Genomic DNA, 21,682 nt, shown 5'->3' on the forward strand with positions numbered 1-21,682 from the left:
TTGATCACCAGTTATAGGTGTCTATTTACATCATAAGTCCATATTAACTAATACGATCACTGCTTTAATTTTTCATACAGAGAAAAATAAGAACACTAAACTGAGAGGCCTGATAAGCCAGAACTTTGCTTGTGTTTGCATTAGTTGCATTAGTTTTCCGGGAAAGCTACTGTAACTTTTTTATTTCCCTTCCGCTATCTTCATCTGTTATTGGAATTGTTCCAGTTTGTGAACGGAGAGATTCCACTAACAACGCTATATAAGCGAATTGCTGAGAATTAGCTTCCCTAATATAACCTTTAAAGTGGCTTCAAGGTGACATTTTACTTAAAATATCTGGTATAGGAATTATATATAGTGCATAGTTATTGGTCCTGGCTCATTATTGCCATGTAACCACATTATATTATATATTTGTTACTAAATAGCTTTCAAGATTTTAAAGTGCCTCAAGACATGCAAATACTATATCAGAAACTGGAGTTGCTGTGTAATCTGAATGTTATATAAGAAGATCTGTAAGAAGGACAGACTATGATATGTCTCTGTGTATTTGGGCATTCATTAGAGCTGCTGTATTTTGAACACTATTTTCAAGCTAGGAGGAAGAACTACTTCTTCCTCCCAGTTTGATAATATACATGTTACTTATTTTTATTAGTAAAAGCATAACTATATTATGTATTCATTATTTTGATTTGATGGTATGTAAAATGAAAACATGTTGTCGTGGAGGTTAATGGGAAATCCGATTAACCTATAATGGTAATCATCTTTTCCCCAGCACCTTCATGACAGCACCAGCAGGAGAAATAACATAAGAAAAAAAAAAAAACTACTACTGCCAGCAGAACGTTTCGGCCAAAATTCAAGTCTTGGTTTGAAACTATACTTAATTTATAATACTTAAAGTTTTTTGACACAACCAAGTTGCAGACCTGTACATTTGGCCCAAAAAAGCTGTAGCACATTCTGTCCAAGATGCTGGCACGACTCTTGTAGAATGAGCCTTCACAAAAGAAGGAAGGGACTTATCCATTAAATTATAACATTCTCTAATAGCTAACCTAATACGCCTAGCGATTGTGGCTTTGCTATCTTTACAACCCTTGTAAGGACCCTGGAACTGAAATAAAAGCTGGTCATGCTCCCTAAATGGACTGATTTTTTTTTCTAAAATTTTAAGACACACTGTCTGTTGTGGCTTGTCATTCGCAACAACGTCATGGCATGGTGGCCTCAACATAAGTAAAGACCTGTTGCCTTGTTAATCCAATATGTACAGAGTCTGCTGGTGTTGTCTGCTTTTGCTGCATGGATGCATGCTGGATTAGTCATGCCTGGGAGTAGGGTGGAGGTGTGGTTTGCTATTCACTCTGTCAGTTTTCAGGTGCAAAGTGGTTATATATTTTCACCCTCCTGGTGATCAGTGCTGCTTATTCTGTTCATGGTAGAGTTCTTGGACTTTGGAGCTCTTCCGTACTGGGTGTATTGCGAGTCACAGATAAGTTGCTGCGGGCTTCTTTTCAGTTGTTTTCCTGCTGTTTATTTCTGTTTTGCTTTGTTGGGTCATTTCATCTCTCCAGGGGTCCCCATAAGGACAATTAGGGTCCAGAAAGAAGACTGTGAGGCCACCTTTTATCGAGGCGATGACTCAGCTTTAGGCAGGGACCCATCACCTCCCTGCTAGGTTAGGGCTAAGCTTCCTTTCCCCCTGGAGTGGTGCTACTGATCCGCATAGTGTTGCCCTGCGCCGTGTTCTGGTGTTGCACGGATTTTACATCTGGGCTACATATTTCAGTTGTGGTGCACACTGTTTTGAAGTGCATAAATCTATCTACTACTATAGTTGTTAACATCACCCTGCATCCATGCTGAGCATGGTGGTTGTAAATCGCATGGACGTGAGATTGTCTAGCATTAAGATTGTGGAATTTGCTTTCCTTTGGATTTGTAGCATGTTTGCAGTAAGAAGGGAGGACCATCTCCTGCTGGTAATGAAAACTGCAAACTACTTTTGGCAAAAAGAGTGATGTAGCCTGGGCATTATTCTATTATCTAGGACTGAAAGATAAGGTGGCACAGCAAAAGAGGTCTGAATCTCACCCACTCTTCCAGCTGTAGTAATGGCTAAAAAGAAAGTAGCTTTGAGAGTAAGACGTTTTAGGGAAATGTTCTACAGGGGTTCAAAAGGATCCCCTATGAAGACTGACAACACTAAATTGAGGTCCCAAGAAGGAACTGGAGACCTTGAATGAAACTGAATTCTACTCAAAGCTCTAGAGAATCTTTGAACCGAAGGATGCCTTATATGTTTCTGGTTGAAAAACAAACTGAGAGTAGCTGCTTGCACCTTTTAAGATGCTGGCTCACAACCCTTTTTCCAAACCTGACTGATGAAAATGCAAAAACTTAATAACTATAGATTATTCAGAAGTGTTTTGCAGCCAATACTTTTTTCTGTAAGAAAGCTAAAAAAAAGCCTTGAGAATTTTAGAAGTAACTGATTTTTTATTCTGCAAAAGAGTAGATACTACTATGTCTGACGAATCTTTTGTTTTCAGAATGTGCCCTTGGATCTACATGTTGTTAAATAAAGATTTTTGCTCTCTGAATGCAGAACCAATCCTGATGGAAAAGATCCCCTCTGAGGGGTAACTTCCAAAAATCTTCCCTTGATAACTGAAGTAGGAGAGGAGAACAGAGCAATGGGAATGAGATCTGCCCTGTTGGCCATTTATTTTTTTAACACTCTTCGAATTAGAGAAAATGGGGAATGTCATTGTTACCATACAGCGCGGCGCGTCGCTCCGGCGTCGGCTCCGGCGGCCTGGAGCCCTGTGTCGAGGTTGTCCCAGCAGCTGTGGGCGGCGGCATGGGCGTGTCCGCCCGTAGGGTGCCGCCCGCCCTCCTCCGTTCTTCTTATACAGCAGTGGGCGGAGTTGCCTCCTCCCACTCTCCGCCCCTGGGCGGAACCTTGTGGTTAAAAGACTGGCAGTGAAGTGAGCTCACTGCCAGTTATTGGTTCTGCATGCACCTAGCCAGTCTGTCTGCGGTTCGCCTCAGCCAGTCCCTAGTTGTCGGTCAGCTCCCTCTGGTCCCCTATTACTCTGTCGGTTTGTGTTGGTTCTATTTGCCTCTAATCTAGTCTGGCCCAGTCAGTACTAGTTGCTATCCAGCACCCTGCCAGTTTGCCTGTGAGTCCCATCTCCAGCCTTGTAAGTTTTGTTGGTCTGATTCATCTGCCTTCTCTGTCGGCACTCTGTTCCCCCCATTAGGTAGTTTCCTGCTTGTCAGTCGCCAGGTCCCTAGCCAGGGCAGGGACCGCCGTCCAGTTGTCCGCCTGGGGTTAGCCAGGGCCGAGGCAAGTAGGCAGGGACAGTGGGGGTGCGGGAGATCAGGGCACCCCAACTGGCACTCGGGGGGCAGAGTGCCGTAACATAATAACTGGCCCTTAAAATACTGTTTTTCTTTTCATGGCGGCGATCAGCGCCCTTGCAAACCAGCTGCAAGACCTGGTGCCGGTGATCCAGGATTTGTCAGCTCGCATGGTGGCCCAGGAGCAGTGGGTGTTGTCGCAGGGGCAGAACGCCTCTACCTGTCCCGAACCCAAGTGCCCTCTTCCTGAGGTGTTCTCTGGGGAGAGGAACAAGTTTTTCGTTTTTCAACAGGCGTGTCGCCTGTTTTTTCGGATGCGTCCCCGCTCTTCCGGCTCGGAGGTCCAGAGGGTCGGGCTCATAATGTCCCTGCTGCGGGGCTCTGCCCAGACTTGGGCCTTTTCCATCCCCGAGGGTTCCCCCTCCCTGCATTCGGTGGACTCCTTTTTTCAGGAACTCGGGGGCATCTTCGATGAACCGGATAGAGTGGGGGTTGGCGGTTTCACGGTTGCTGGCGCTGCATCAGGGGTCGCTTTGTGTGGAGGATTATTGCTCCAGTTTCAGACGCTATGCGGGTGATACTGCATGGAACGATAGCGCCCTGAAAGACGTTTTTATGCAAGGTCTCTCGGACGCGGTCAAAGAACTGTTGATCTCCCATCCCGTTCCCGGGTCCTTAAAGGAGGCTATGGAGTTAGCAGTGAAGGCAGATAGGAGGCTCAGGGCTGGGAAGCAAGATAGACCGACCCATAGAGTCAGGGAGGTCATTTGTCCTGTTCCCTCCCCGTCCGTACCAGTCTCTGTTCCCGAACCTATGGAACTGGACCTGCTGGACCCCGAGGAGCGACGCCGGATTCGGTTATTACATCATCTCTGTCTCTACTGCGGGAAAGCTGGACATCGGGTGATAACCTGCCCCCGGAGGCCTCAGCGTCCACAGTCTGAATCGGCAGAAAGACTTCCAGTCCTAGGCGATTGCAGGGAGGGTCGCCTAGGACCTCAGGTACGTCCTAGACTTCTGATACCCTGCCAGGTTAGATTCCGGAACTTCTCCCGCCTAGGGCAGGCGTTTATTGATTCCGGAGCAGCTGCTAACCTGATAAGCATGCGTCTCGTTGAGCCCCTGAGGGCTGAATTTGTGGCGCTTAAGACGCCAATTCGTTTTGCTAGCATTGATGCTACTCCTCTTGCTTCGGGCTTGGTACGATGGAGGACCCCAGTGTTACAACTCACGGTGGGGGGTCGCCATTCGGAAGGTCTATCGTTCCTGGTAATGGAGAAAATGTCGGTAGACATGATACTAGGGATGCCGTGGCTGGCGTTGCACAACCCCCAATTCGATTGGGCCACTGGGGAGCTAACCCAGTGGGGGCCGTCCTGCCACAGCCATCACGCTTCCCTTCCTCCCTGCCCAGTCGATACCGCACTCAGTCCCCGAGGTCTCACTTACCTTCAAACCCCGTCCGCCTGCCCTGCTGCTGATGTCGCCACCGATGCCCTGCATAGGGGACGGAAGAAAGGGGTGGGGTCTCGTATGCAGTTGCGTTGTGAGGAGAGTCTGTCGGTATTTGAGCCGTACAGGGTGGGACAGAAGGGGTACCGGTCCTCTGGAAATCGCAAAAGGAGGGGTCGCAGGGGGTTCCATAAGTCGTTGTCGAAACCTGTTGTCCCTTCGGTGATTTCTGGCTTTAAATCCCTTAAGGCTCCCCAGGCCACAGCCAATTCTATGAAGTTTGACAAGCTTATTTGCATATTCAGTCTCCAAATAGCCTGACCTAATCTTCCAAATGCATGCTCTCTCCAGCCCAACTTGCTTGAATCTGTAGCTACGATTACTTGAAGATTTCTTTTTCACCACCATCTTCCCTTCACCCCATGCATTAATACACATGGTCCAGAAATCCAAATCTTTGCTGACAACACCATTGATGTAACCAGGTGTAGAATCCTGTTCTATCTCCTTAATCCATGGCCATCTATTCGGAGAATGGATGAGAAGACTAGGGCCTCCCTCACACGGTTGTTTGCAGTAAACGCAACATTTTTCAATGCTACGTTTACTGCGTTTTCAGCACAGGTTATAATGTAGCCAAGGGAGCTGAAAAAAAACTCAAATACTCACCTAGTAGGCACCGTCCACTGTCCCTACAGGCTTCCAGGCACTTGTCTGTGTCTGTAGAGCATCTCTTGCTGGTGACAAGACCATGCCTCCCGCAAGAGATTGCTCTGATTGGCTGAGCCAAGAGCCATTTTTTCATTGAATGGCTGTGATTGGTGCATCCAGCACTGGCTGTGATTGGGGTCTTCAAACCCCATCACTAGCAAAAGATCCTCTGACAAGTGTCTGGAGCCCTGGAAAGTAGCACCAGGGACCCGGACAGCGCCAGCATTCGTGAGTATAACCTTTTTTCTCTTGTAGTGCAGCTGGCACTGCATTTAACACTGCCCAAAATGCGGCACCAAGTTGTGCTGCATTTTCAGCAGTGCTGCTAATGCTGCCCATTCATTACAATGCACGACACAGGGCTGAAAATGACCAAAGGTAGGGCATGCATTGCTGTCAAAGTGCAGCGTTTTGACGCTGCGTTTTGACGCTTGTGTGAGCAGCCCCATTGAAATGAATGGGAGCGTCGTACAGCGTTTAGCACAGGGCTGAAAAGGCAGCGCTAAACGCTGTACAAAAACGTCTGTGTGAGGCCCAACTTTTCTCCTACTTTATTCACCCTCCTGCCAAAGTCTTCAAAGTCTCTACAGATAGTTGCATGGTCTTTTTTGTGGTGTCATTTGTCCCTGCATATATTAGTAGGAATGGGTAGTTGTCTGTAGAACTGAATAGTCTTGATAGCCTATCAGGCATATCTTTGATTTGAGCACCTGGAAGACAGCACCTCTCGTGAGTTTATGTCAGGTCTGCAGACAGTGGCCTCTGTTCCTTTCAATACAGAATTCCCCACACCCAGCACTCTCCTTTTCTTCTTCACAATACTTATTTTTCTCTATGTAAGAGGATTCTGAGTGCTTACTACATAGTTCTTCTTGGGCAAAGTCATTTCTTGATGTACCTCCTGCGTGAGAACCTTGTACCGGTTCCTGAGCAGTATAGGTGCTAGCTGACTCCTGATCCTCCTACTTCTTTAGGTCACATGCTTCCATTATTCTGCTTCTGAACATTTCTTTTCCTTCAATATTATGAAGAATCATTAATGCTCTGTTAAAGGAATCTTCATCTTCCTTAATGAGTTTCAATGCAGCTATTCTATTCTGAAGACTTTGCACCTTTTCCTCCAGTAGAGACACAAGCTTACATTTCTGGCAGGTGACGTTTGGCTTTTCCTTTGATAGGTCTGTAAGCATATAGCATACATTGCAGCTCACCATACAGCTACTCTCCCTTCTCATGTTTATCTCCACTTCTGAACTTCTAAAAGTCAAGAATTCTTGTGATGATATATAACCTATAAGATGCTACTAAGTGCCTGTCCTGTCTCGGAGGAGGCAGGAAAATTCTCCTGGTAGTGCTGTCATGGAGGAGCTGGGAAAAATGATGTTTATCTCAAGCATCCTAATGAACACATCCTTCAGGGGAGACGCTGCAATCTTATTCCAATGTTCTATACCAATTATTGCATTTCTCAGAATATTTGCAGTCTCCTGTCAAATTGTGTATAACTGTATCATCTGAAAACATCTAGGCTATCTTACACATGAATGCTTAAAGCAATTCTGTCAGGGCGTCTCAGATGCCCTACCCTATGCTGCTATATCTGAGAGCGGTATATGGTAGCAGAGGAGATACTGAGCTCAGGGATATATAGCATTTTATGACATAAGTAAAGGAACTCTCTAGAATAAGAAAACCATGGCTGCTTCTTAAAAAAAAAACAGCACCACACCTGTCCATGGGTTTTCTTTGGTACTGCAGCTTAGCCCCATTCACTTCAACGGAGCTGAGCTGCAATATTAGACACAACTCTTGGACAGATGAGATATTTAATGAAGAAAGCAGACATGCATTTTTAATCCTGGACCACCTTTCTTTTCTAAAGTGAACCTGTCATCTGGTTCATGCTGCTTGAACCATGAGCAGCATGAATACTGGACATGTATGCTCATTGCCCCCAAGTAAGTGGAACATCATATAGACTTGGAACATCATATGGACTGACAGCTCTCTCCCTATCTATCTATCTATCTATCTATCTATCTATCTATCTATCTATCTATCTATCTATCTATCTATCTATCTATAGTATTTATCTATAGTATCTATATATTCTTATAAAATGTAAAGAAGGCCTACTCAATCATCATTACTGTCTCACGATCTTTACACTTTATTCATGTCAAAAGTTGAAAAGTTGACATACACAACAGGTTGTTTTATGACAATTTGTCCTGGACATATGATGACCACACAAGACAGTTGCAGTTGGTGTATAAGAGTTCTCTGATGTAATGAACCAAGTCTGTGTGATCTTGAAAAACTCAACAAGTACTTAAGGACAATGTAAAATCATCCTTCAATGTTACTTACAATTTTTGACTAGTTTACTAGATTTGCTAAACTTAATGATTAAACCTAAAAGAAACAGATACACTAGCAAAATGTCACTCTTGACAACCGCATATATTTACATCTGGCTTTTCTTATTCTGACAGGTGTTGAAACTGTATAATATGAAGACTCCCAGCAACAATCTGTCCTTCTATTATGTAATATTTTTCAGTGCATGAACAGTAGTAAACAATACTCTTGGGTAATGTAAGAACATGGTGTCAAGATTTCAGGATTTCCTGCAAGGAAAAAAAAAATCTTTACATTTGCATGATTTATTCAGCATCTACATAAGTAATTTTCGTAACCACCCAATAAATCGACCTTTATTAAGGATTATGTACACTTTTGCAATTTTTTAAATATATTTAAGGGCTCAATTACACGGCCATATTGTGTATTTCAGTCCATGAATATGCTATGTGCTAATTATCTGCATGTCTCTTGGCCACTGTATAACATAGGATTTATAGGCCTGCACATAACATCAAAGTCACAATGTTCTTCCCAAGTTTGCATGGATTTCCTCTGGGGCCTCCAAAAACATAGCAATAGGTGAATTTAAAATTATGAGCCTGAATAGGAACAGGGACCGGTGTAATTATTGATAAGTTCTGCACAGAGTTATGGAATATGCGTGCGTTATATAGATGAGTAAAAGAAAATGTCTCTCCATAGTGGCAGTAGTAGTCTAATTCAGCAATCATGTGTTAGTCTATTTTCTGCCCCATTTTCTATGCCGGATGACCAGCTACACAGATGTGTCCACCATTAACTTTCCTTGAATTCGCTGTTTGTCAGTTTTTCACAATCCAAATTCAATACAATATCATGACATGCTAGCGAAACTCTTGACAGACTGCAATTCACATCACAACCATTGGGTGGCCACACAAACAAATATTGGATAGATATTTCCTGATAGAGTATGGAAAATCCTATTTTTTGAAAGCTGATCATTTTGTGCCAAAATTCTCAGGATATATCTAGCCAAGAGGAAACGTGAAAGGATACATCTATCTGTGTGGTTAGAGAGAAATAAGATCACAGGCTAGCGAACTTCTCACTCATACTTTCCCATCTGTTCACACACTTATTGCATACTATACTCTGATGTTTATATCAAGCTAAGGCTCAATTCACATCTGTGTTAGGGCTTCAGTCATAATTCTATTCCTCTGCATTTTTGGAGCAGAGTAAGAGTTAAAATGGAAATAAACAGATCAGTTTTCCCCCAATTTCCTATTTTTCATCTTTTCCTAAAACTCTTTTGTACATGGGTTTTTGGTTAAAATAAAAAATGATAATCTGTTTCATGAAATCAGGTCTGAAAAAAGAATGATCTTTTCAAAGAGGCGTTCTTCTGCCGGTTTCACTACAGTATTATTCAATCACTTAAATGAAAAGCATAATACACATTATATTTGTAGCTTCAATGGCTTAAATATTTGAACATACCATATCCCTGCTTCTCTCTTTTTTCTTCCGCCATGCTATTCTTCATATCACATTACACACAGCATTAGTGAAGTTTAACAATGTCAGTAATTGCTGGCAGAAGTTAGAAAATTACAATTTCTACATGACAACTGTACATTTTACAATAATAAGTTTTGAAAAGAACTATATAAAGCAGTGATGGCGAACCTTTTAGAGACCCAAACTGCAACCCAAAAACCACTTATATATTGCAAAGTGCCAACATGTGGGGCTTATCACGATGTATGATTTAGCTCCGCTGTTATAAAAAGGACAGGGCTGTTTCAAAATAGACTTGGGCAGATTTTGACTGCTTTTTGGATGCGGAAATGCTGCAAAATTTGCCACAGAGATTTCCGCTAAGGACATTCTGCAGCATTTCCTGCCATGTTTAAACATACTCCAGCAGTGACAATGACTGCCAGAGCAGCCCCAGCGGTGACAGTGACCCCCCACACAGTGGCTCCAGTGGTGACAGTGAACCCCCCTCACAGCGGCCCTAGCAGTGACAGTGACCCCCCCACACAGCAGCCCCAGCGGTAATAATGAACCCCCCCACAGCGGCTCCAGCAGTGACAGTGACCCCCCTCACAGCGGCCCCAGCAGTGACAGTGACCCCCCACATAGCTGCCCCAGCGGTGACAGTGACCCCCCACACAGCAGTAATAGTGACACCCCACAGTGGCCTTGGTATTAATAGTGACACCCCACCGCAGCCCCAGTAATAATAGTGACACCCCACATTGGCCCCAGTGGTAATAGTGACATCCTACAGTGGCCCCAGTAAAAATAGTGACACCCACAGCAGCCCCAGTAATAATAGTGACACCCCACAGTGGCCCCAGTAGTAATAGTGACACCCCACAGCAGCCCCAGTAGTGATAATGACACCAGACAGTGGCCCCAGTAGTAATAGTGACTTCCCACAGTGGCCCCAGTAGTCCCAGTCATAATAGCGACACCCCACAGTGGCCCCAGTAGTAATAGTGACACCCCACAGCGGCCCCAGTAGTAATGCTATTACTACTGGGGCCGATATAGAAGAAAATATTACTAGTAATATCTCCTATATCAGCCCCAGTGGTAATAGTGCCCCCCTTGAGATCCATATACTTACCCCCTCCTCCTCATCGAAGCGCTTTTGTTCTTCTGCTCGGCGCTGCTGCTGGTGCTGAACCCAGGTGCAAACCATGATGTCAGTATGCTGCCAGATGCCTCCTCTCCCTTGCTCTCGTGGAGCCAAGTAGGAGATGTCAGGGGAGGGTGGAGGAGAATCCCAGCTGCACACTGACGTCACCATGTGCGCCCAGGATCAGTACCGCTAGCAGTGCCGCTGAGTGAACTCACTACCGTGGTGAGCAGCCACCGGCGTGCGTGCCAGCAGGGAGGGCTCTGCGAGCTGCCTCTGGCATGCATGCCATAGGTTCGCCACCACTGATATAAAAACATGAAAACATGGCTATATTGCCTAAGAAGAAAACAAGAATAAGATAAAAATATCTTGATTTGCATTACCTCATTATTTTGGTAGCAATCACATTTTACAAATGCCAAAAGTATATGAACCAAGGTTTATTAAAGTGGTTTTCTAGGCAAATTCTGTTGATGACCTATATTCATATAAATCATCAATTGTAAATTGCTGTTGTAATTGCTATTGGATGCCCTGTAATAAGCTGATCGACCGGCTCACTGTCAGTGCAGCAGGGCTGGATGTTGTCATCAGGATCAGAGGTGGGAGCGCTATGGAGAACTTCACTCTAATTGATGATCCTCTATAATGGTTGTCTGTCGAGGGCATCCTGAGCCCGGTCAACTTGTGTGCACCCTCACACATCCATACGTTCCAAAAAACCTAACAATCTGGTCGGAACAGCCCAGGTGGTGGGTAGTTTCTTGATACGACCATCCAGCTTCTCTCATTTCAATAATGCGCCCCCTATAAAACTCTGTTAACTGGGCAAAATCTCTTTGATTGCATCGTAGAGGTATCTAGCGATATAAATATATCAAGTTACCTATTTTTATGCAAATGAGGCTTGTACAAACTTCTTTTTTAACAGCAGAATTCTGGCATATTTAATCTTTTTTTGGTAGTGTTTTTTCAGTCTTTTTTTTTTGCTATAGAGACGTCTATGGGAAAACACCTAGAAAAATGAAAGAAAAAAACCAACAAATTTGTCACAAAAAAGTCACTTTTTACAAAAGAGACTGTATTTCCAGTTTCACTCACAATTAGAGATGAGCGAGCGTACTCGGAAAAGCACTACTCGCTCGAGTAATTTGCTTTATCCGAGTATCGCTGTGCTCGGGTCTAAAGATTCGGGTGCCGGCACGGAGCGGGGAGCTGCAGGGGAGAGCGGGGAGGAACGGAGGGGAGATCTTTGTCTCCCTCTCTCCCGCCCGCTCTCCCCTGCTCCCCGCTGCGACTCACCTGTCAGCCGCAGCGGCACCCGAATCTTCAGACCCGAGCACAGCGATACTCGGATAAAGCAAATTACTCGAGCGAGTAGTGCTTTTCCGAGTACGCTCGCTCATCTCTACTCACAATGTTTTTGTCTGAAAACACATTTCCATGGCGTTTTTTTATGTGCATTTGTAAAATTATTAGTGGTTGGAGAATGGCCTTTTTGGCATTTTTCAAATAGACTTCTCTATTCGACTTGAAGAACATAAAAAAGAATGCATGTACAATGTAACTAAATAAAAAAACTAAATAAAAATACTAGTAAACAACACTGTTGAAAGCACTTGAAACCCATAGTGTTCTTTAAAATCCTTTAAACATGCCTAAGAAACGTGTGTGAAGGAACCTTTGAAAAAGAAAAATGAACAGGAGGATACATTGCTTTTTACATTTACCATAGAGTGACAATATAAAAGAAATTCAGATTCAAGGCTGTAGACAAAGATGAAAGATTTCTTATAGGTAGTTAGTTACAGTTTGGTATAAATTACATGATTTTCAACCTCTTGAGTATTTAACGCAGTGCTGTTCAATCACAAATCACACAGCGCTCTGAACACCATGATAATACCAGCAGTAAAAAAGAATAGTTGGAACACAAACTCAGTTGTTTAGTCCAGTGTTTCTTAGAGAAGGCCAGAGAGGCGCCCCCTAGTTGTTGGTGAGGCAGTTTTCACAGAAATTATTATAAGTTGCATAGGCCTTTCTTGTCTGCACAAATCTCTTGTTTAGCAATAACGAGTAATGTATACTTGTTGTAAAGGGAATCTGTAAGCACCTTTGAGCAGCGTAAACTATGTTATGGTGCTCAAAGCTGTGGGAACAGGGAGTCTGGGCAGGTATGTGTAATACTCATGCGGCCCCCATTCCTGTGCTGTGTTCCTGCAAGCTTGGCATGCACATACAGTGTGTCTTTTCAGACTGCTTTGTGCAGTATTCCCATCTTAGTTTATACAGGCATATCACTTCGCCCTAAGAACAACTGGAACTGCAGCTTATCCTATTCACTTGAATTCCTACTCACACAACCCAAATGTCAGACCCTCACTGATCAAATATTGATGGCTTATCCTAAGGGTCTCTCCTCAACCCCCTCGAGTCTGGTTTCCACTCTCTACGCTCGACCAAAACCACCCTCAGAAAAGTATCAAATGACCTGATGATGACAAAGTCGAGAGGGGACTACTCCCTACTAATTCTCCTTGACCTCTCTGCTGCATTTGACACCGTTGACCATAACCTCCTTCTTACTATGCTCCGCTGTATTGGCCTCATATGACGCGGTGGCGGCAGGCGGGGAAGCGTTTTCACGCTATCTTCCGCTGTGCTACAGCGGAAGATAGCGTGACGGACGGCTTCCATTGACTGCAATGGAAGCCGTCCACGCGTACACCCGCAGGAGATTTCACGGTGCGGAATTCAGTGAGCTCAGTGAGCACTGAGCTATTAGGTTCAATAGAACCTAATAGCTGCGGGCAACACAGCGGATTTCTACCGCGAATTACGCGGTGGAAATCCGTTTGTGGGAAGGAGCCCTTAAGGTGTTTTTTTTTTACTGCATGCTTCAAATACCCTTAGAAAGAAACCACTTGTAACGTTGACTTGTTGAGTAAAATCTATAAGAGAAAGTATATTTACAATTGTAGTATTAATAAATATTTTTTGACAATGTTCAAGTAATTCCAGTTTTAGCAGTTGAAAGCCAAGTGATAAGTCCTGAAGGGTGGGTATCTCCTTAAGTGCCAAAAGATTTAGCACATTTGTTATCAGATGGGCTGGACTTGTGAAGAGGGATAACACAAGAGGGTGCAGGAGGCTGAAGCACATTACTTCTACTACTCAGAGTCTATTTGATTTCCGGCATGTGGCTATGTATAAGTTTCTATACATTTTGAGGCAGTTTCACAGGAGTTTATTGCAGGTAAATTGGGGCACCCATAATACGGAAGAGTATCCTGGCTCAGCCGCGGCTCTGACCTAAACTCACAGAATCATTGATTAGTATAACACTTAGTAGATCTGTGGTCCAGCCAGGACCCTTGTCCGTAACGCACTTAGGTGAAACTGGCAGAGTATGGGAAACAAGTGATTTCTATTCTCTGCTGAGTAAGTACATGAGAATGGCGAGGCTAAACAGTTTTCAGCTTTTAGCACATCAAAAAATATTCTCTCTTCTTATTTTTCCACCGTGACCTTTTTTCATTAGGGAAATATGTAGAATATAACTAGATCTTTGCAGCATATTCTGCAAAGTTGTAAGTTTTATTTTAGTATTCCAAATGTTATCTTCTGCTCTTTGAAATAATTCTGATTATTCTACTTAGAATTACTGCTTATAATTGCAGTTTTATAGCCCTTCACAGCACACTAGTACATTTCTTTGTATACAGTTAATGTACTAAGGTGGGTGGCTCAAACACAATTCAGTGTGCTACATCCTATTAAAGCCTGTTATGAAATATTACAACCTCCAGAACATCAGGATTTCAATTTGATTGGTGCTACTTGCCGGCAGCCAAATAATCAAATGGAATTTATTTGTTATATTATATTGTACCTTTGCTACAGCTTGCCAGAAGGTTTAAAGAAACAGGATTAATCCATAGATGATGGGAGAAAAATCCCCTAGAATTCTAGTGTGGCTTAGGCATCTAAAATAATTGTCTCTCCTGTTAGCAAAGCCAAAAGAATGTCACTGCACGAGTCTGTGGGAATATGTTTTATTTATCCTCTCATAAAAAGTTCCATGGATTACAATTAACTTATTTTAAGGGAACCCGTCACATCCATTTTGGAATCCAAACAACACACACTGGCATAGGAATGATAGTTGTTGCACAGTATTTATTTTTCTAATTAATGTGTATTACTTAGGGAAGCATCTATGCCTCCGGCAAGTTGATTGATGTTTCTGCTTGGATCTTCTCACAGAATTTCGCACATGCATTGTGATCACTTTCTTTGCAATGGCTGCGCAATATATCTACCCTGTATATAAACCTGGCTTCACAGAACTACTGTACGTTGTCCAGCTTTAGTCTTGAGGTTTCAGAAGCAATGGGGCCCACTGCCATATGGATGAACTAGTGGAATTAAATGTATTTTAAGTAGGAGGGGCGTTCATTAAAGATCTCCCCTAACGCACTTCTATTTATCGCAGGAGACTGAAACTCCACATGTGTAATGATATACGTCTCTTTAGGTTACGAGCTAATTTGCAACTCTGAACTAATAATGATCTTTCTTTACAGGTGCTGAGGTGGTGCGAGGTCTGATAATGGACCCAATAGAATACAGAGCAGTCATCAAGTTCCTTTACTTGAAAAGCTGCACACCGAGGAAGACGTTTGATGAGATGAAAGAGGTTTATGGGAGGATTCCCCATCATATGATGTAGTCAAGAACTGGTATTGTCAATTCAAATATGGTTAGACTTTGGTGGAAACGTCTCCAATTCCAGGCCAACCGCACTCCACTATCGATGAACACACCATCCAGCAATGGAGGCTGTCATTTTGGAAAATTGTCATGTAACCATCATGACATCCTCTATGTGGGGATGTATGTGTGGGCACTTTGTGTCACTTCTGGTATGCTGTGTCACTTCCGGTATGCTGTGTTACTTCCGGTATGTAGTAAAGTTACATTCTGAAGCACTAGTGTGTATGGTGACGTGTTGTGTCATTTCCGGTGCTTTATGTTACTTCCGGCCCCTTATTGAGCTGTATTTCAGGTGTTGATGTAGGGACTGATGCGCAGCGTCACTTCCGGTTCTATCATATGACACTGGTTGCTATGATACTGTTTTCGGTGCATGCCCAGTACGTTTTTAGGCACTAGTATGGTTCCTGGCAGATCTCTGGTTGGAGGCTACAGGAAAGGGGGCGTGCTTTACTATGGAGGACACTATACTCGGCACAATATACCGTGGAGACATGTGTAAGCCCTCAAGTGTTACTAATATGTTATTATATTATATATTGACTGCAGCTGCTGACTCTCTGATCTGGACCAATCATATGTTTTATGTGTGTGGGTGCGTTTAATGTTGCATCTATGGGTGTTGTCTTAGATTGTCTATTTAACAGGGGCTTATTGCCCTAGTACTGCATGCTTGATAAAGACCTAGTATGTGAGGTCGAAACGTCGCAGTCTTTTTATGCTCTTATACTGGGGAATAAAAGAAGAATTTCTTGACTAAAAGGTATCCAGTGTGCTGGTCCTCCTTTTGAAACTTTCTAACCCAAAATGTCAAGATTGGTGTGGGGTCTGTGGACAAAATCATTCAAGACCATCCTCATATGCATAAGGTATTCACTCACTTGGTTCCCCGGCTGTTCACACCTTTCCAGAAGCAGGAATGAGTTGATTGCACTTAGGCTTTTTTGACGATTTGCCATAGAAACCAAGAGGACTTTTTCAACAGACTGATCACACAGGATGAAAGCTGTGTCCATCACTATGAGCCAGAGACTAAAGCCCAGTCAATAAAATGGTAGCATCCAGACTCACCGCCTCCAAAGAAGGCACATGCCCAACCCTCAGCAGGCAAGGTCATGCTCACAGTACTTTGGGACCAGCACAGACTAGTCTTGATGGGTTTCCTAGCAAAGGGTACCACGATTACTGGGGCATACTATGCTTCACTGCTGCAGAAATTACAGGAGACCATCAAAACCAAGATGCGTGGCATGCTCACCAAAGTTGACCACCTTCTTCAAGACAATGCCTTAGTTCACAACTCACATGTTGCCCATATGGAAGCACGATGCTGCGGCTATAAAATTGTACCGCATCCTCCTTATTTACCTAACCTTGCAACATCGGACTTCCACCTCTTTCCAACAATTAAGTCATTTTTGAAGGGCAAGCATTTTCCAGATGATGAGACTCTGATTTCTGAAGTCACAACATGGCTTTTGGAGTAACATGTCAACTTCTACAAGTGAGGTGTTTACAGCTGCATAAAGAGATGGGAGAAGTGTGTGTGCCTAGGTGGCACCTATGTAGAGAAGGACTAATAACTGTGCCAAGTTTCATTGCTCTCAGTCCACAGGAAATGGGTCAGGGGAAATCTTTAATGAACACCCCTCATAGGTAGCAAATATAATAAACCTTCCAACAAGTGCAGGTAAAAGCACATTAAGTAAAGACATATTTTGCAGCATAATGCATTCAGATTTGATTTTTTAATGTTCTTTTTATGAAAATAATGCCTTTCCCTTCTGCTATCACCTTACAAATATTGGCACTCCATATAGCAGCCCCCGCTTTTCATTGTTTGTGATATGCAAGGATACTGTTATCTGATTGTACCAGGCGGAGTTGATAGGGTTTATATTATGCATGCCTTGATGTTTATGATAATCTTTCTTTGTACCAGATAGTATTGACATTTCATCTACTAGTTTCTGGTTTAGGCTTCCTGGATTTGGGATACGCAAACACATCTTTCCATGGTAATGCATGTGGATAAGAAATTACCCGTGAAGCAGGTGGATAGTATTATATCTTTTTTTTTTTATCAAAAATGACTTTACTTTAAGGGGTTCTCTGGGACATGAAAAAATTAAACAGGCTTAAAAAGCTACAAAATTTAATACTCATCTATTCTGGAGACTCCTTGTTCAGTGTCGCAGCCGCAGTAACTACCGCACGGACCCTGGAAGAAGCAGAAGGTGGTCACATGCCATTCATTGTGCATATGACTGCTCAGCCACTTACAGGCTTTAGTGGTAATTCTCTTGTGGCCGCTGAAGCCTGTGAGTGGCTGAGTGGTCACATGCACAATAAATGGCACGGGACCACTCTCTGCTTCTTCCAGGTTCTTTGCAGTAGGCACTGGTGCTGCAGCACTAGATGCGGAGCTGGCAGAATAGGTGAGTATTACATTTTGATTTATTTTAAGCCTCTTTAACTTTTTTGTATCCCAGCAAATCTTTTAACTAGAACAGTACAAATGATGTTTTGTTCCATAGGAGCGCACTAGTACTTAAACATCTTATAAAATGACACACAGAATAATAATACTTCACACGTAACTTTTGGATACATTTTTTTCTACATCATTACTGAAAATTGGGCTGCAACAAGTCACCTGACACTTTTGGACAATTACTGCACATGTCCAATACCAACTTTACAAACAGTAGCCCAGACCCATACCACAAAGTAGGAGATGAGTCCTTTTGCACAAGACACCAGATATGGTTGACGCCAAACATGCCAATTTGCCTCATCCTGCTACACTTCCTCAGCAGCTGCTTGTTGCTTTCTCACATACATCAAATGTGTCACTTAGATAAAACCTGCCATAGCACATCTAACCATTGGTGCATCATATTTAACAGCAGCAAGACATCTGCAACTTGCGCCTTTATGCTCCTTATCTGCATCCCTTCCAGCACTCAATCTCATCCAGCATTCCCATCTCCTATGCCACATCCTTACATTAGGATGTACAACATCATAGACATCACTACTACACTCACATACTTAATGTTATTTTCCTCTTACTACTGTTGGCCTTCTTGCAATTCACATAACTCATACACTATTAATATAGACATCATTACATAAGATTTACGCTCTTTTACCCACCTTGCGGTATCCCCAAAATACACTTTTAACATCTTCGCTTAAAATTAATCTTTTGCTCTTTGACATGAACTATATCTCAGTCCTATCCCTTAGCAGGCTTGATACTCACTAATGTCACACATACTGGTGTGCATACCAGTGTTGAATGAGGCTGAACTTCAGTAGAAAGTCCTTTTGATGAGTGGGGCATTCTCCACTGGCCCACAAAAGTGTAGACAGACATCCTGCATTGCATCCACAATTATTCAGCCCACAGTTATTAGGGCCCTATCACTATAGATCCTGGACCATAGAAGGTGGATCCAGGAAACTACAGGCCTGTGAGCCTGATTTCTGTAGTGGGAAAGATCTTGGAACAAATTATTAAACAGCATGTATGCAAGTACTTGAATAAAAATGGAGTAATTAACCAGAGCCAGCATAGGTTTTTTAACAAACAAGTCATGCCAGACGAATCTAATTTCCTTCTATGACAGAATCACCAATTGGGTTGATCAAGGAAATGTGGTGGATATAGTTTATCTTGACTTTAGTAAAGTATTTGACAAAGTATCTCATACTATAATTATTGAAAAAATGACCACATGTGGGATTGACAAGGCAACTGTTAGGTGGATTCACAACTGGCTGAGTGATCGTACTCAAAGATTGGTCATAAATGGCTGCACATCCAAGTGGAAGAATGTATCAAGTGGGGTACCACAAGGCTCTGTCCTAGGCCCAGTGGTGTTCAACACTTTTATAAATGATCTGGAGGAGGGAGTTGATGTGAAACTGATCAAATTTGTCAATGATACAAAGCTAGGAGGGATAGCTAACACTTGGAAAGAGAGAGAGAGAGTATTCAAAAAGATGTAGAAAAGCTTGACTAGTGGGAGGCGACTAACAGAATCATATTTGACAAGAAGAATCTGGGCAAGAAAAATGAAAAAAGCACATACAGAATGGTAGGAATTAGGCTAAGCAGCATATGTGAAAAAGACTTGGGTATACTAATAGATCATAGGCTGAACATGAGTCAACAATGTGATGCAGCAGCCAAAAAGGCAAACACAATTCTGGGATGTATTAAGAGAAGCATAGAGTCTAGATCACGTGAAGTAATTATCCCCTTCTACTCTTGCTTAGTCAGACCTCATCTGGAATACTGTGTCTAGTTCTGGACACCCCACTTTAAAAAAGACATAGACAAACTGGAGCAAGTTCAGAGAAGAGTTATCAAGATAATGAGCGGTCTGCAAATCATGTCCTATGAGGAATGGTTAAAAGATCTGGGAATGTTTAGCTTGCAAAAAAAAAGGCTGAGAGGAGACTTAATAGTGGACTACAAATATCTGAAGGGTTGTCACAGTGCAGAGGGATTAGCCCTATTCTCATTCGTACAAGGAAAGACTAGAAGCAATGGGATGAAACTGAAAGGGAGAAGACACAAATTAGATATTAGAAAAAACTTTCTGACAGTGAGGGTGATCAATGAGTGGAACAGGTTACCATGGGAGGTGGTGAGTTCTCTTTCAATGGAAGTGTTCAAACAAAGGCTGGACAAATATCTGTTAGGGATGATTTAGTGAATCCTGCACTGAGCAGGGGACCAGATGACCCTGGAGATCCTTTCCAACTCTACCACTTTATGATTCTATATGCCTTCAGCCCCCAGTCATCATGCCCTTGTGCCATCTCCATTCAGCCCCCCAAGTCTTCAGTACCCTTTTGGTCCTCAAACTTTAACCTCCTGATTATCAGGGCATTTTTAGTTATCCCCGCTGCCTACCAGCATAGGAACAGCATGGCAACTTCTGCCACTGCACCAGTCCTAGTCTATGGGCCTCTCATCTGCTGCTGGGCTCTCTGCTGTGTGCTGCAAGGTAGCACATAGTGCAGCTTGCTCTCTGTATTGTCCCAGAACTGTGATGTAGCACGGGCCTTATATAAGGTGCCTGCTGCCCCTAGAACATTACAGTAGCTTCTCAAGGATAAGGAGGCAGTGCTTAGTACCTAAGGACAAAGAAGGACCTGAGCTACAGTCCATGGCTTTACTGTTATACTATATGAAAGCTTTTGCCTTTTTCCAAGATGGCCACCACTGCAGAGTCATGTGAGGGAACAGGGCCAAGGGTCCTTCAGCTGCTCACTGTATCAGAGCATTAAATAGTGTCACCTCCCTCTGAAGGTCCTCGCAGTGTCATAAAATAAGGTACACCAGTAATACATCCATACAAAGGAATGTTCACCCCTTACATCCCCCCTTACACTTGTACTTTCTAGCATCTGACATCTATGATAATTAGTGTTGAGTGAACTGAACTATTCAGACCCTGTTTTGGGTTGAACTTTGCTAAAAGTTTGGTTAGCTACTACTAGGGATAATACATCTGAAACACGGTCCCTGATATCGACTATGTGTGTTCTTGCTTCCAAAATACTATACAAAAGCTTGACGTCTTATTCTCCTCATCTTCACTGGACATTTTCTATTCCGGATTGTTGTGCCATGTTTAGAGCAGAATCCTGGTATGTCTATTTCAGGAATTGGTTCCCTGGACTCTTGCTGTATTGTATGGCATACCAAAGTTTAGATAGGTTCCAGCATGGGATCATCCTGATCAGGTTAAAGGTCCTGTGGTGAAAGGCAAGAATTTTAGTTGGGGGTCTATTAGGGTTTATCTATATTTCCTACGTCCCTCTTTTTATTCCGGTTATTACTATATACATCAGACTGGCTCATATAGTATCATACAGTATGTGTGAATAATGATTTTAAAGGGGTTCTTAAAGGTTATGTTTTAACTGGTGATCCTTTCTATTATTTTTAGATAACAATGTATCAATTATAGGGATGTTAAATATATTCTCCTTATATAAAGATGATAATGATGATTTTTATGTTAAAAGCTATCAACAATTCTAATATGCTTCCAATATACTCTATTTTCTTAGGTTCCAGTTGCTGGGAAAGTGATTTCTTCTGTTCATGCAATTTTAGGCAAGAATAAATGATACATTGACACATTTTCTGCAAAAAAACCTCTGTAAAATATCATTCTAAATGAGAGAAATGCCACCTAAACCACAGTTTCAAGGAGGATTGTTGCAGCGGAACATTATAAGCATACAACATCCAGTCTTCTTACTGCAATCAAGCTGGGTGGGAAAGCAGAGTCTTTAGCTGCATGCTAATCAGATTGAGTCTGTGTAAGGAGTAAG

The sequence above is a fragment of the Eleutherodactylus coqui genome, chromosome 7 (assembly GCF_035609145.1).
Source record: "Eleutherodactylus coqui strain aEleCoq1 chromosome 7, aEleCoq1.hap1, whole genome shotgun sequence".
NCBI classification, from domain to species: Eukaryota; Metazoa; Chordata; class Amphibia; order Anura; family Eleutherodactylidae; genus Eleutherodactylus; species Eleutherodactylus coqui.